General features: G+C 45.5%; 1 non-coding gene across 1 annotated transcript; it reads left to right on the plus strand.

Annotated features, from left to right (window-relative positions):
• Window positions 1–383: 383 nt before the first annotated feature.
• Window positions 384–499, plus strand: LOC131925905 (U5 spliceosomal RNA). Its single transcript, XR_009383399.1, has one exon. It is a non-coding gene; the product is annotated as a U5 spliceosomal RNA (small nuclear RNA).
• Window positions 500–16547: the final 16048 nt, after the last annotated feature.

Consider the following 16547-nt stretch of genomic DNA (forward strand, 5'->3'; position numbering starts at 1 on the left):
ACACACGAAGCCAAAGTCCCAGTTTGAAACTGGACCAGTCTGGACGCTTGTAAATCTGGCTTTCGCTCTGACCCCTGGTGGTGGCCCAGAGCCTAGCGGCAACGGGGACAAATTCAAGGCACTTCCGGAAACCGAGGGCCCCCCCCCCGCGGCCAGGCGGGAACATTTGCATACCCACAATGCACCGCACACAAGTAGGTACATCATTTAAAAGAGCAATTGCTTTTTTTTTTTTTTTTTTAATTCTAGTTTCTCAATTGATAGAAATTTTAAGAATGTATTTTAGGCGAATGAAGCCGGCGCCGTCTTGATGGGAGAATAGTTACCATTGGTGAACTAGGAGGTACAGTCAGCCGAAAACTGTACACCTGACACACCCAGGCATACTCTGGTTTCTCTTCAGATCGTATAAATCTTTCGCCTTTTACTAAAGATTTCCGTGGAGAGGAACAATTCTGAGTCTTAAACCAATTTTTTGGGGCCTTGCTCTAGTAAGGCTAATAACACTGTTCAAAAAGTAGACTATCTCTGTAGGGTGCTATATATTCTTCATCATGAGGCCACTGCAGTTGGGGGTGTTTTGTGTGTCAGCTTTTCAAAGATTAGTAGCTTTATGAAAGTTATTAACCCGGAGCGCTGTTCCCTGCGATCTCATAGTGGCCAACCCGGAGCTGTAGCTCCGGTTCTGGAAGATCTGGCGCCACCTTCTGGCTTCCATCGGCAGCACAGACGTGCCGGCAAAACATTCCTATAAATAAAAATAAATACAAGAAGTGCGGGAGCCGCTCACCACCAATCCCCAGCACACACACACACCAGAAAAGTTAACATCCACTGGAACCTACCCTACCACTCAAGTTTCCCTAAAGCAAGGAGACTATCCCATTGAGATACCTCCGTTTCCTCAAAGCTAAAATACCCCAGGAATAAGAACCGATGACATAAAGTGGCCAGGAGGTCTAGGTCAGGGACCCCAAAAGCCAGAAATGCTCATGGTCTGCTCGGAAGTTTTCTTTCCCATGGCCACCTGCACGAGAGTAGTACCGGAGCCCTCCCACATCGATCAGTAATCAAGAAACTGGCTTGTCTAAGGCCAACCTTGTAGAATTTTCTCAATTGGCGTTTCTCTTCCCAGGCTGACTCCAGCGTGTGACGAGTTGACAAGAACATCACAGGACAACATGCACCACAGTGCCTTATTTTGGGGGATCCCCAGCTGGTCTGATGAATTTGTGTGATCAATGTCTTCTCGTGACTGTAAACTACCACAGTACTGTCATCTGTTTCTAGATTGTTCTCCAGCAATAAAAACTTCAACGAGAGTCAAAATTATGCGGTTGTTCTGTCATATAAAACGCTTCTAAAGCCTAAAGAAATAAGGACTGCAAGATAAGCAACAAAGAAAAGTTACTTCATGCATGTCTCCATTAAGCACATTTATTATTAACTATGCTCATTATTAATATCAATGCCACCTTGATTGGTTGCTATGTTATCGGTGACAAAAACTGGGGAATCTTCATTGTTCTAAATTATTAAATATGCCCAGAAAATTCAGGAAACAAAGCCCATTTCTTTGCTCCAAAACAAAAATTGCCATGAGAGTCCATTCACCTCCCGGTTCTGTATATTTCCCTTGCTGCCTGGTTGGCATCGGAAGACAAATATTCACCTCTGCTTCTGGCTAAGGGTATGAGCTCCGAATGGTTACTCTACCTCCCAGGGATCACTATTCTCTAAGGGCAAGTAGACAAGAGTGATCTGACGAGAACCAAAGGAAAATGCCGGGCTCACCTACAAGGATACACCAGGGAACCCAGGAACTGGACAGCGGGAGTCCTTAGTCATCCCAGGAATGCTTGCCAGTCTTCCTGAAGAAAATCTTAGTGCATCAGATAGATTCGTTTTCCATTTTTACACTAAGTCGAAAGAGAGTTTTCTGTTCTGTCCACAGAGCTCAGTGGAGCTTGTTAGTGCCTGGCCCTTATTAAGGACTAAAGCACTCAAGGTAAGCACCCACCCCTAGGGTAATAAGCAAAGGAAGAGCCATTAGGAGCGTCTGAGCAGGAATGCAAGCATGGACTCAGAATAAGGCCAAGAAGCAAGACACCGACTGAGACAGTAACAGAGACATGGTTTGGAAAGCAAACCTTTTCCTGTCCTTGGGGAAGCTCTGTATCCTGCATTGTAAAGTGGGGATACTTACACAACCCACAGGCCTATGCTGAGGTTCAAACAGGACAATTCGAGTAACACTTTGTAAACTCTAAAACATGGCACCAACTATCCTGACCACCGAATTCTTTAAAGTTGCTCCGTGGTTAAGAGCGCTTGCTGCTCTTGCAGAGGACTGGAGCTCAGTTCCCAGCGTCTACTTCAGGCAGCTCACAGTTCCCTGTTGGAGCTTCTGGTCTCTAAGAGCATCCGCATACACGTTCACATAAACAGACATGCACAGATTAAAATACAAATTTCCTGAGTGGCGGTCCTGAAACAACAAGGAACCCTTCAGGTGCCCACAAGAGTTCCAGGCTCTGTCTCCTGCAGCTCACACCAGGGGACACTGATGGCTGTAAGCTTTCATAATGATACATAACCCGAAAATGTTCCCACAACCATTCAATGTTTACAGCAGGTAAAATCTCACCTGAGAGGCTAGGATCCAGCTCAGTAATAGAATGCCAGCATAGTATGCACAAGTCCCTCAATTCAACACCAGAAAGGGGAAAGAACAATATTTGAGTATTATTTGAAAGGATCCTTTTATGTACCCTCTGTGTCCATTCTTGGCCAAAGCCTTCAGGCATCACACTCACCCCAGAGGGTGGTATTTTATTGGCTGCACCAATGAGCGCCACTCCCAGAAATAGCAGGAAAAGATGAACCTTTTATGTGAGCTCCATGATGCAAAGGTATGAAAGCACCCATCTAGCAGGACTTAAGAAAAGGCAGTATGAGTGAACACAAATAAGAGTGTGTGAACGAACAGAAGAACATAACCAGTGTGCCTGCTTTGCCTCTTAGTAATTACAATCGCCAGACTAGGACTTGATTTTCAAGCCATGAAGAAAGAGCAACGTTTGTCTTACCGGATTATGTGGATTAATAATTGATGACGCAGTGGAAGTTTAGTTTAAGATTACACAAATCGAATCACTGCCACTTTTGGCATATAGAGTTACGTGATCATCTATCTCCCTGACTAATCCCTCTCTCTTCAAATTCACCCCAAATATACCCTGCTTTCATCAGCAAGCTAATTTTCAAATACCCCTTTCATTTCTTTCCAAATCACTCTTCACATTAAAACCCTGGGACAGGGTCAGACATAGTGACACATGCCTTTAATCTCAGCACTTAGGAGGCAGAGGCAGGTGGATCTTTGTGAGTTCAAGGCCAGCTTGAACTCATACATAGTGAGACTCTGTCTTGAAAAAAAAATAATAATAAAATGAAAACTTTGAGACAACTTCATTTTGCCTACTTAGCCACAAGAACCTTAAATTACCAGGTTAAAAATTTTTCTGTATTCTCTATGCCCGGTCCTAGTGGAATCCAAAATCAACGCAGTAGGTGTACCAGGCTCTAAGGTTCTGGGGCAAGACTATTATAAGCTGAAGTTTCCACAAAGAAATCATACCTAAGTTAAGATTCTCCAAGGTTGATTGGCTTACTAGAACTTCCTGCTTATGGAGAGTTGGAATGTTGCAGATCCAGAGCCAAACCATCTTCGGCCCTGTTAATAGACCCTCATTGCCCACATTTGAATGTAACCTACCATCTTTCAGCTATCAGAGACAGAAAAAATAAAAAATAAAACTTTAGAATATATGAATTTAGCAAACCCGTAGCTCCCACGAACCTAAAAACTAAGAACCAGGTATCAACTAACAGCTGTAACTGAGTCTCTTGCTGCCTGGGGTTCCCACCAACGTCTCTGAAAAGTGTCTTGATTCATGGCTTTCTTTTGTTTCTCGACTATAAAAATTTCATGAACCATAAAAACTTTATGAAACTACTTCCTTGTTAGAACATGTTATTCAGGGCAGCCTGAATCCACGTTCCTAGACCGTGGTGCTTTGTGTTTGGCTCAAGAAAAACCTTTGAGGGGAAAGCTGTACTGTGCATCGACACCAGATCAGGCGAAGTTTGCCCAGAGAAGACGGAAGTTGGGCACGGATGGATAAAGTCAAAGAGGAAGCCAGAAGTCAGAGCAGCGCCAGAGCCTGGGCAGGGGGCGTGGCGTCAGAGCCTGGGCTGGGGGCGTGGCGCCAGAGCCTGGGCTGGGGGCGTGGCGTCAGAGCCTGGGCTGGGGGCGTGGCGCCAGAGCCTGGGCTGGGGGCGTGGCGCCAGAGCCTGGGCTGGGGGCGTGGCGCCAGAGCCTGGGCTGGGGGCGTGGCGCCAGAGCCTGGGCTGGGGGCGTGGCGTCAGAGCCTGGGCTGGGGCGCGGGTAAGAATGGAAGCCACCTGTTGTAATACAGATGGACTCGTTAAATAGTGCTGCCCAGACAAACTCAAAACCCCAATGACTTAATACAACAGCGCGTAATGCCTGCTAATGCAAAGCCACTGCAGGTCTGCCTGATTAATTCTGCAGGGCAACCGTCTCCCAAGGAGCAGCTTGGTAATTTCACTCCGAGGTCTTCGGGACTGCAAAAGAGATAGACCTACACAGGCCTTACAGATCCGCAAGATAGTGCAGACCTCTCATCGCTTCCGACTGGAAATGAAATACGTCCATTTTGCTCGAAATCTATTATTCAAAACTAGTCAAATATCAAGTGCCACCTCACCTTTGACCGCACTCCTCTTGCAGTTAGGTTTCACCTAATGTGGGAGTAGAATCCAAGGATGTCACCCACAATCTCTCCCCTCCTTCTATGTATGCAAGCACTCCTCTCATCAAGAAGTGGGTGCGGCAGGGTGTGCTGCCCCTCACCTTCAATCCCAGCACTCTGGCAGACAGGCAGATCTCTAGTTCAAGGCCATCCTGGGTTTATATAGTGAGCCAGGACCACCAAAGCTACATAGTGAGCCCTGTCTCAAAAACAAATGAAAATTGAGGTTCCAATCCCAGTACCCACAGAGTGGCTCACAACCACCTGTAAATCCAGTTCCAGGGGGATCCAATGCCCTCGTCTGACCTCCAAGGGCTCCTCCACACATGTGGTGCACATACATATACCCAGGTATACACACACATATACACATAAAATAAATGCATAAATATCTTTTTAAAAGATGTAGTAAACTGAAATGATGAGAAGCCGTTGCTTTGGGTTGAGTCCCTTGTGGGGCCCAAAAGAGGTCAGACAAAACCAAAAAGATAAATCTGTTTCATCAGACTGAAAAGTTAAGTAAGGAAGCAGATTGAGCTCAAACACGGCCATTTTTCTTACAAACAAGAGAGTCCGGTCTCCTGAGTCACCACAGTGAGGAAGTACCTTCTGCTTTAATCCTTACAGAAAAAAAAAAAAAAAAAAAAAAAACTGTAACCTCATGTTACCAAGCAAATCTCCCCAACCCTATATTGTTCTATTTCCTTGTCCCTCTCTCACAAAACCCAGTTTTGCCCCATCCAACGGGAGCTGTCATTCTGTCCTGTAGAACGATGACTGCCACCGTTCATGAGTTCCTAACAAAAACCAGTTAGAGCTTTTCTGTCCCTCCCTGGATAGGGAGAGGAGCAAACACTTAGTTATAGATCCAATTAATGCTGGATAGCCCAGAACTGTGCACCTGCTAAGTGCGTGTTTCCACCACTGAGCCACACTCCCAGCCTTGGAAATTGCTCTGAAAACAGGATAGAAGCTACCCATTTAGTAAAGGAAGTCACATCAAGAAGGAAATTTCCATTTACAAGTGTCTCCCCTGTGCACCAAGAAGGGAAGGTAACTAAACTTCAGACTCTCATTACCAGAGACTTAAATACGAAAAAAAAAAAAATTTACTGTTACTCACCTGGTTCTCTCGCCATCACCTCCTCTATTTCTCCCAAAGACGGTATTTTAAAAACCTGAACTCAAAGCCTCCTGTGTGAAACTTACTCATTTTTCTGGCTGTTTCCCATGTATACATCAAATATAAACTACAGCTCCCTCTCCATCTGCTTTTTTTTGGGGGGAGGGTTGTCTTCTAAGGCTTTGGTTACCTGTGTTAAGCTGCAATCCAAAAATATGAAATGAAAAACTTCTAGAAACTTAAAAGGAATTATGTTTCAAATCTCATGCAGTTCTGAGTAGCATAATGAACCTCACGCTGCCCTGCTGGTCTGCTCCAGGACCGGAAGCATCATGTTGACTGTCAGGGCATCTGTGGTGTTGACATGGAGACATAATAATGTATAGACATGCATAGAATCCAATATTACTGTTACCCAAAGCACAGGCATCTGCTCATCTGGAAAGCCAATGCTCAGGAGGCAAGAGCTAGCAGGTAAATCAGGTTTATTCAAGGATTGACGTGCAGAGAAGATGGAGGAAGCTAGCATTCCCCAAAAAAGACAATCTCAGGAAACCCAAGTATAGGAAAGGAATTTTTATATAGGAAAGGAAAGGAGATATGTGGGGCATGGGCAGAAGACTCTATGCTAAGTAGTATCTTCAACCAGATGGCGGTGGCCACACACACCTTTAGTCCCAGCACTCAGAGGCAGAGGCAGGTGGATCTCTGTGAGTTTGAGGCCAGCCTGGTCTACAGATCAAGTTCTAGAACAGCCAGGGCTACACAAAGAAACCCTGTCTCAAAAAAAAAAAAAAAGCAAATAAACAAAAAAGTAGTATCTTCAGTCATCTAAGGTATCAGTTTTTATTTTATTTTCTTCCATTTTTTCCTTCTATATGGAGCATCATAATTGAACTCAACTTCCTGGAACTTTTTTCTGTCCTATAACTCTTTTTATTTTTTTAGATTTATTTATGTGTGAGGGTGTTTTGCCTGAATGCATATATGTGCACCATGGAGGCCAGAAGAAGACATCAGATCCCCTGGAACTGGAGTTACAGACAGTTGTGAGCTGACATGTGGGTGCTGGGAATCAAACTCTTGTCCTTTGGAAGAGTAGCCAGTGCTTTTAACCACTGAGGCACGTCTCCAGCCCCTGGCCAGCTTCTACATCAACTTCTTCTCCCTGAGCTCCTTTAGTGTCCATGTGGGGGTGTCCACAGCCTTGACCCGTTACTCAGCTGCTGAATGCACACAAAGGACTCGGCGTAGGGAGTGCATTTAAGCCTAAGTCTGCAAGAAGCTTGTGTTCTTCTAATGCTTCAGGCTGTTGCGGAGCTCCACTATTTCCAGAAAACGTAGAGACCTATGCCGATCCCAGTGCAGGATTTCCCACACAACCTTGAACACATGTATGTCAACAGAGAGTTGGCTGCTCATGGGTGCTCAAGCTTCAACAACCAGAAAAGAACTTTTTAAAAAGAGAAGAGAGAGAGAGAGAGAGAGAGAGAGAGAGAGAGAGAGAGAGAGTGTGTGTGTGTGTGTGTGTGTGTGTGTGTGTGTGTGTATTTATCTCTATAGTCCAAACTAGCCCCAGAACCCAGTCTAGACTCCAACTCATCTTTCTGTCACACCCTCTGCATGTTGGGGTTATCAGCAGGCACCGCTATACTAGGGCTTCCATTCTGCTCTTATTTAATATGTGTCTACCCCAAAACCATAAATACTTTCATGTTCCTACATGTCCTCCATAATTATTATTCAATAACTGGATAAAAGTGCATCGGTCTACCTGCTTTCTGTTTAACAATCTGCTTATTGTGGAGAACTTGGTCTCCCTCCAGCTTGTTACATTTACGAATCGCGCTACAATGACTTTCTTTCACATGTATATGTATATGCTCCTCTGCTTTGTTTAATTGTTTCCTAAGGGCTTATTCCCATGAGAGCCATCACTGGATTTCAGGGTGTGAACAATTTTATGGCCATTAAAACATGCTGCTCTAATGGGTCCCAGAAAGGTTGTGACTACCAGCCCAATCACCCAGAGTCCCCAAAAGCTTACCAATTTCTAAATGAAGATGTATTATTGTCTGGTTTTTTGTTTGAGTTGGGGTGGGTGGGGCTAGTGGTGTTGTTTTGCTGAACATTAACACAGGAAAAAATGGATCCTCGACTTAAATGCTACTTGTAATTGTCTGTTTGCTTTCTTTCTGCATTTACTAAAGATAAGCAAGGACTCTGGTACACCTAGAATAGGGTGATTTTTAAAAGCTGAACTACCACATAGGCTTCAACTGCTTCAGATCAACCCAACATAGTAAGAATTTAAAGGGCAGGAAAAACAAACAAACAAAAAATCTGGGTACCATGGTCCATTTCTATAATCCAAGTACTCAGGAAGTGAAGCCAGGAGATTCAGGAGTTCAAGGCCAGCTAATATTGAGCTGAGGCCAGCTTGGGCCATGTGAAACCCTGTTTCAAACATAAAAAATAAACAAATAAATTATTTAATTGTTCTGTTTTGTTTTTCCATGTAGCTCTGGCTATCCTGTAACTCACTTTGTAGACCAGATTGGCCTCGAACTCACAAAGATCCACCTGCCTCTGCCTCCCAAGAGCTGGGATTAAAGGTGAATATAAAGAACAGTGTGAATACATAGACACATATATGCAGGTAATTAAAAATCAATTAAATATTTTAAATTTGTATTTATTATTATTTTATGTATGTGAGTTTTGCCTGCAAGTATGTATACAGATTGCGTGCTTGAGGTGCCTGCAGAGCCCAGAAGAGGGCATCAGATCCCCAGGAACGGCAGTGAGAGATGGAGCCACCATGTGGGCGTTGAAAATTGAGCTTGGTCCACTGCAAGAAGAGCTAGCGCTCTTAACCACTGAGCCACTCCTACAGCCCCCAAACTAAGTAGTTTAAATAGCAGATATTTAGAGGCTGGTTAGGTGGCTCAGTGGGTAAATCTCAGAAAACTTGATTACCTTAGGTCAATCCCCACAGCCCACGTAAAGGTAGGAGAGAACTCACTCGGCAAAGTTGTCCTCTGATATCTGTAGTTGTTCCCGAGTGTTTGAACACTAGCGCGCGCACACACGCACGCAATAATACATAATTTTTAAAAGAAAGTTCAAGGCCTGACCCACTTGAAATCCTTCCTCCAAACAAAAACAAGCCCAACATTCTAGAGGCTGAGATCTCTGTGAGTTCAAAGCTAGCCAGCCTGTCCTACATAGCGAGTCCAGGCCGGCCAGAGCGGCACAAAGGACCGTGTATCAAAAAAGAAAAAGAAGAAGGGAGGGAGAAGCACAAGAGATCAAGAAAAGAAATTCCTCTTTACAGCAGCTTCCTGAAGTACGTTCCCTAACCTCAACATCATTTTTAAAAACTGTTTCGGCAGGTACGCGTGTGTGCGCATGCGTGGCCGCATCACAGGACCGCTTTGTGGAGTCGGCTCTCTCCTTCCACCTGAGTGTGGGTTCTGAGGATGAAACTCGGCGGTCAGGACCTCCTGAGCCATCTCGCAGGCCCTAGGTCATGCTTTTCATAATCCCCTCTCTCTGTTTTTCTCCCCTCATCCACAGACAATTAGCCAGCACCCCGCCTAGCTGCCAGGGCTGCCTTTCCGGTTCAGGCCTCTCTCTAGTTCTGTACCTGAGAACCGGTCTGGCGGGGATCTACTGTCAGGTAGTGGAATGAAGCCGTCAGAAATGCTGGTGGGGCTGGCTGGTGGGGCTGGCTGGTGGGGCTGGCTGGGTGCGCTGAGTGACTGAAAGAATAACAGCTCCGCCCTTGCACACGTACACACACGCACACACACATGCACACAAGCAAGCACACGTACGCTCACACAGCACCCCAGCGCACCCCCTGCGTGGCTCTTCCAGCTCAGCCTCGGCCTCCCTTCTTCCTGTTCTACCCAAGCTGACAGGTGAAACCAAGATTTAAGCATTTCTTCACACACATGAGACATGCACACATTAGAATCTGCACATGAAAAAAACAAAAAAACAAAAATACCTCAAGAGGTATCCCCTGTGCTGTATTCAAATCAATGCAGGGCCTGGCTGGACCCTAAAGTTTTGGTGTTCATTAATCATCCAAGGCAATTCCCCACAGGTCCAACGGGCCACAGTGAAGTCAAATTAGGGGAGGCCTCAGGAAGCACTGTGAGAAGTAAGGCCAGGGTGACTCTCGAATTCACTTTCAGAGAAGTCACATCTGGATGCTTCCTCTGGGACAGCATGCTGCTGTAGCATCTGCCCCTCTATCCCCCAGGGAGACGAGGGGTCAAAAACTGCTGTAGAGAAGAGTCTGTATTTTAGCTCAAGGTCTACATCCTTTTGATAGAGGATGCTAGGCAGGAAGAGACTAAAAAGTCAATAGCCAGCTGCTTCCCAGGTACCAACTGGGAGAGAACAGACATCTGTCAGCTTCATCTCCTACAACGGCATGAACCAGGACTGGCGATATCCTTTCTGAGGCCAACAGCAAGTAATTGCCTACCCTGTCTGTGACCCCTGTTGAGATGTACAAATACTCATGAGTGACATCTTTTGATAGAAATAGCATGGTTAATAGCCAGTAACCCCTTTAAAAGTGGCTTGGTCATTGTTGGTTACATCCTTTGAGGGAGAGCTGGAGATTCCCTAGGACAAACAAGGCCGTAGACACCCAGTGAAGAGGAATCCCGTATCATAAGACAACAGCCTACCACCAGAAAGTGCTACACATCTGTCCTTCTGGCACTTAAAAAGAGGCAGGCAGGAAGATCAGGAGTTCGAGACTCTCCTACATAGCAAGTTTGAGCCCAGTCTAGGCTATATAAGACATTGTTTGGAAGAGAGAAAGAGAGAGCTATTTTACAACCTTCAGAAGACCAATCATGAAGCTGGAAAAACGCTCAGTCTCAGCTTTGTGGTTGTACCCCTAAATCATCCTGTCTCCCCCACCCCCATCATACACACACATACACAGGTGATTCCCCACATTGTAAAAACTTCAAGCCGGTGGTGGTGGAGCACGCCTTTAATCCCAGCACTCAGGAGGTAGAGGCAGGTAGATCTCTGTGAGTTCAAGGCCAGCCTGGTCTATAAAGTGAGTTCCAAGACAGCCAAAGACAGTTACACAGTCTCGAAAAGAAACAAACAAAAAAGAAAAAGAAAAAGAAAACAAAAAAAAAAAAAGAACAAGTACTCTTAACCACTGAGCCAGCTTCCCAGCTCCTCATGTGATATTTAAAGTTTGCTTCATCTTTAAACCATGTAAATTGCATCCTTTGAGCAACATAACTCCGAAAGCCATTGTGAAGACTTTCTCTTGAAAACCCACACCCACACTTGGGTGTGTACTGTCCTTTTCCTGTGTGACTCTCTTTAAACACCCACACTTCAATCCGAAGTGTGTACCAGCTCTTATCTCTGCTTAATAAACTCCATGACTCTCTTTCACTCTGACCTGCCTTGGAACTCTTGTCTGCAGTGTAGCCAGGGATCCGCCCTGACCTGAGTCAGGTCCCTAAGCGGTTAAACTCCTCAGGCTCCTGACATCAGTGCTAGGCTACATCTTCCCACCACAACTGGCAGTGTTTCCCTAAGTATTTCCTAAGCACTCTGTTTCACACTGAGCCTCCTCCCAGCCCTGTTTCCCTGGGTCTGGGTGGCCAGCAACTTGTATGGCTGCTTCCCACAGGGGTTGGAGATTGAGCTCAGCTGGTAGAGTGCTAACCTATGTCGCATGTGCAAAGCCCCGGGTTTGATCCCCAACACCACCCCAAACTACAAGTGGTTCGAAGTAGGCCTACAGTCCCACTTGAGAGGTGGAGACAGGGGGATCAGAAGTGCAGGATCATCCTCCGCTACATAGTGAATTTGAGATGAGCCTGAGCTGTGTGAGACCCTTCCTCCAAACAACACACACAAAAGAAAGGGAGAAAGGAAAAAAAGAAAATTCTTCCCAGGGCATCTAAAAACTGTGTGTTTTTTTCAACTGTTGTGGTACAAGTCATTCATTTGTTCTAAGTCATTGAAGTAAAATTGCTTTACTGCCGAGAATTGCCAGGGGATAAAGACTCCTTGGGGAGAGAGATCAATATGTGAAGTGCTTGGGGACCCGAGACCAGTCCCCAGCATTCAGATAAAAAACTGGACATGATTATGTGTGTTTATCATCCCAGCACTGAGGAAGAGAAGATACGTGAATCTCTGGGGCTCACTAGCCATCCAGCCTAATCTAATCAGTGCACCAGGTCCCAGGGAGAGACTCTATCTCCAAAAAAAAAAAAAAAAAAAAAAAAAAACACAACGTGAACAGTTCCTGAGGAACACCACCAGAGATTAACCTTCCCAAACACATGCACACACAAAAGACTTATTGACCAGACTCTTGCATGGCTTCTAGCAAGTTAAGGCATGTCCCTGGGCTGGCCCTAGACAATGCCTTAAAATGCCTCCCTGCAAAGCTTCAATGGTGCCAGGAAAATTGACTGTTTATTCCAGTCAAAGCCTGCTAATAAAGATAGGTCCTGGAGCGTCCTCATACGTCCCGGGGCAATTACTTGAGAAATGGGGATATGGCTCAGCACATCTGGTTTTCCAGGACTTTTGATCTCCAACAGATACACACACACACACACACACACACACACACACACACACACACACACATCAACTTTCTTTCTCTACTTCTTTTTTGGTTAAAATCGAACACTACAAGCTGTGTTCTCCAGAACCCAAACACTGTCTCAAACACAGACATTCAAGTTCAAAGAGAATTGCTCTTACAGTAGCTCCCAGCCAGCGAGGCACCTAACTCCAACATGGGTATCTCCTAAACCTGATAGATAAACCAGGCATGGTATCTCATGCCTACAATCCTTGTGCTCAGGAAAGAGGTTAAGGCTGGATTGCCATGACTTTGAGGCCAGCCTAAGCTACAACATGAGTTCCAGGCCAGCCTGAGCTACAGTGTAAGGTACTGTCTCAAAACAAATAAAATAAAATAAAATTTGGGTGTTCATTTTTTACCTAGATAGGATCAGTTCACAAACCCAGATGCCCTAGTCACAGGACCAATTCCCTTTAACAAGAGTCATAGTTTAACCCTGACCAATCCCATCATATGACTGTTACTGAAGAGATACTAAAGAAAGACTATTCACCGCAGACAGAGAAATTGGCAGAACAAAGAAAGGACTCCATCCAAGTCCAGTTTGGTGAACCAATGAGTTTCTTAGGGCTACACATAGGAGCACAGGTGACTGGAGAGCAGCCACACCATTAAAAAGTCATATTCCTGCTGGGTGGCGGTGGCACACGCCTTTAATCCCAGCACTCAGGAGGCAGAGCCAGGCAGATCTCTGTGAGTTGGAGGCCAGCCTGGTCTACAGAGCAAGATCCAGGACAGGCACCAAAACTACACAGAGAAACCCTGTCTCGAAAAACAAAACAAAAAAAGTCCTAGCGAAGAGACCACACAAAAGCCCCAACTCCCAGTCACCTATCTCCTGTGTTCTCTAGCACCTTCTAAGACCGTGTGCATTGGGGCAGTGGGGAGGCAGACAGGATCGCTGGTTAGAACCTCAGTTTGGGGTCTCTTTGAGGCTGGAGTGTGGGGTAGAGATAGAGGTCTGAAAGGCTTTTACTCCAAGGCCAGAAATTAGCATAGGAATGAAACCAGTCCAAGGGAAAACTGAAACCTTAACCCAACCCACCTTCCCATGCAGACTGAGCATGTGCCAGGAAGCTCGCCATGTGCCGATGCCCCAGAAAGCCCCAGCTTCACAAGACCCCAGAGTCCCGGTGCGGTGCCTTTACAGGCTGTCTGTCTCCTGTGGAAGGGCTTTCTTGATGAGAGCTTGTATGGAGGGAGGTTCTCGCAAGTGAGTACAGCTAGTGGGATTCTCTTCCCCTCTGTGGAGAAGGTCGTCCATGAGCTTCAAGAGGAACAAACAAGAAGTGATGGAGGAAAGGGACGCCGGCCATGACAGCCATATCAGCTGAATCAACCCTGGGTGACAGATGTCACCCTGTCACCCTCACACCTCAATTTCTTTCCTAATAAACTGCCTCTGCTGCTTTATCCCTGTGTCTCTGCCCAGTTCCTTATTTCTGAACAGAAGAACTTAGAAATCCCAGCAGGTGCCCACTGAACCCCAGTGTCTGCTGCTGATGATCCTCCACCCCAGTGTCAAGAGCTTCGTCACTACAACCACAGACCTCGTTAGCTACCGCTCCGTCATTCCACTTATTTCAGCACCATGACTCTGAGACACAAGCTATCCTCTAGGCGAACCCGGGTCCTTCGCAAGAACAAATGCTCTTAACCACTGAGCCAGCTCTCCAGCTCTCTGATCCACCTTTTTTGTATGGCATTATTACTATTATTATTATTATTATTCAGGCTCTCATGTTGCCAAGGTTGGCCTTGAACCCCTGATCCTCCTGCCTCCACCTCATGTGCTACTATAGAAGTGGGTTTTTTTTAAATGATTTATTTTTTTTATTGTATGTGCATTGGTTTTGCCTGCATGTATGTCTGTGTGAGGGTGTTGGATCCCCTAGAACTGGAATTATAGATAGTTGCGAGCTGCCGTGTGGGTGCTGGGAATTGAACCCAGGTCTTAGGGAGGAGCAGAGTCAGCGCTCTTCCTTTCGTTTTTTGTTTTGTTTTGTTTTCTTTTCTTTTTTTCTGTTTTTGGTTTTTCAAGACAGGGTTTCTTTGTTTCTTTGTGTATCCCTGGCTGTCCTGGAACTTACTCTGTAGACCAGTTGGGCCTCGAACTCACAGAGATCCACCTGCCTCTGCCTCCCAAGTGCTGGGATTAAAGGCATGGTCCACCACCTCCTGGCTGATTTGGGATTTTCTGTAAGTAGGATTTCTATAAAAAGCTAGGGCTGGCCTTGAACTGTGGTCTTCTTGAAATGGGGCCCCTTAAAACCTAGGATCTAAAGCTACTTCTTGAGATCCCTACAATAAATGGTCTCATGCTGAGAGCAAAAACTGCCCTCCCAAAACTCCTGACTCCTGGAACCAGGAGTGTGCAACAGAACCCCACCCCCCAAAACAGCATTATGACCTACCTCTCACTTTCACTCTGGGATGAGGTGGGGCAGGTAGCCCAGCTCAATCTATATGTGAGCATTATCTGACTTTTATTCTACCCCTCTAAGAAATTGTAACTGCTATGGGTGTGAGAAATGTTTTGTTTTAGTTTTTCCGATCAAAGATAGTTAGGCTACCAACTGCTAATGGTATTTTGTTTTGTTTCATTTTGTTTTTGAGATAGGGTCTCACTACGTAGCTCTGGCTGTCCAGAAATTCACTATACAGACCAACCTGGCCTCAAACTCACAGATATCTGCCTGCCTCTGCCTTCTGAGCGCTGGGATTACAGGTGTGTGCCATATCTGGCAATGCAAATCTTTTCATTTCCCCCTTGATATATATAGAGATAGATATAATTTCCCCCTGCATATAAGTCTGTGCACCATGGGCTTGCAGTGCCCAAGAAGAGAGCATCAGATACCCGGAGACTAGAGTTAAAGATGGTTGTAAGCCAGGCCCTCTGGAAGAGCAGCCAGTGTTCTTAACTGCTGAGCTGTCCATCCCTACCCAGGTATTTTTAGCAAAGCTTTGAAGCATCTCAGTAGGACCAAGGCTTCAGGCCATACCAGTTCCCCAAGCAGAAAAAGTCATTAACACATAGGCACTATGAGCTAATTCACTTTTTCTAAAAAGGGTATCATGTGGCTTAGGCTGGCCCCAAACTTGTGCAAAGGATGAGACTGAACTGATCCTCCTGCCTCAGCCTCCCTAGCTCTAGCTTACAAGCATAGACCACCACACCCAGTCTTGGGTTGACTGTGAAGGGAGGGGACAATGCTATGACTCTTTTATCAGAAAACTTCCAGCTAGAAGTAATCTTATGATTTTTTTTGAACAGTTTAGAATGTCCTGTCTCTGCCCAGGGCTATAGCTAAAACTCAGATCCCATTCTTATGAGCAGTAACCAGATTCTTAGAGTTTTAGTTACTGGCTTTGTAAACTGTTGATTATGAGAAAAGCTCCATCTTAAATGACTTTCAAGTATGCTAATAGCTTAGCAGCAACTTGCAAATGAATCCATTTTTCCATTTTGTATGTATAAGTCGTTTTCTCTTAATCCTATGAAATGGAATCCATATCAAGTGATGGAATCCAGTCAAGACTCCATGGTTCATCAGGACCAATAATGCTCCCGAACCAGCCTCTCAAGGGCTGCTGATGCTCTCAGTGAGTGGAGCCTGTCTCCTGTCTCTGGTCAGGTTCTCATCTTGCTCACAACGGATGGAGTGGGCAAACCATTGAGGAATAATTAACAAGGGTAGCTTTATTTGCCACTAGAGAAAAGCAATTTGAATTGGAAAGTAAGAACTCTGCAACCTTCGGTGGCAACAGATGCCAACCAAAGGAGATTGGTAGTATTCTAAGTCCTCGGGCAAGTTTTAGGGTGCCTTGCTGAGAGGTGCCAACGAAAAAATTGCCAGTGTTCCCAATGGAAAGCTCTTGAAAGGTTCTTGGAGTAGCAGCCAACAGCGGTGCGTGGGAGAGC

Source organism: Peromyscus eremicus, chromosome 15 (assembly GCF_949786415.1).
Source record: "Peromyscus eremicus chromosome 15, PerEre_H2_v1, whole genome shotgun sequence".
Lineage (NCBI taxonomy): Eukaryota > Metazoa > Chordata > Mammalia > Rodentia > Cricetidae > Peromyscus > Peromyscus eremicus.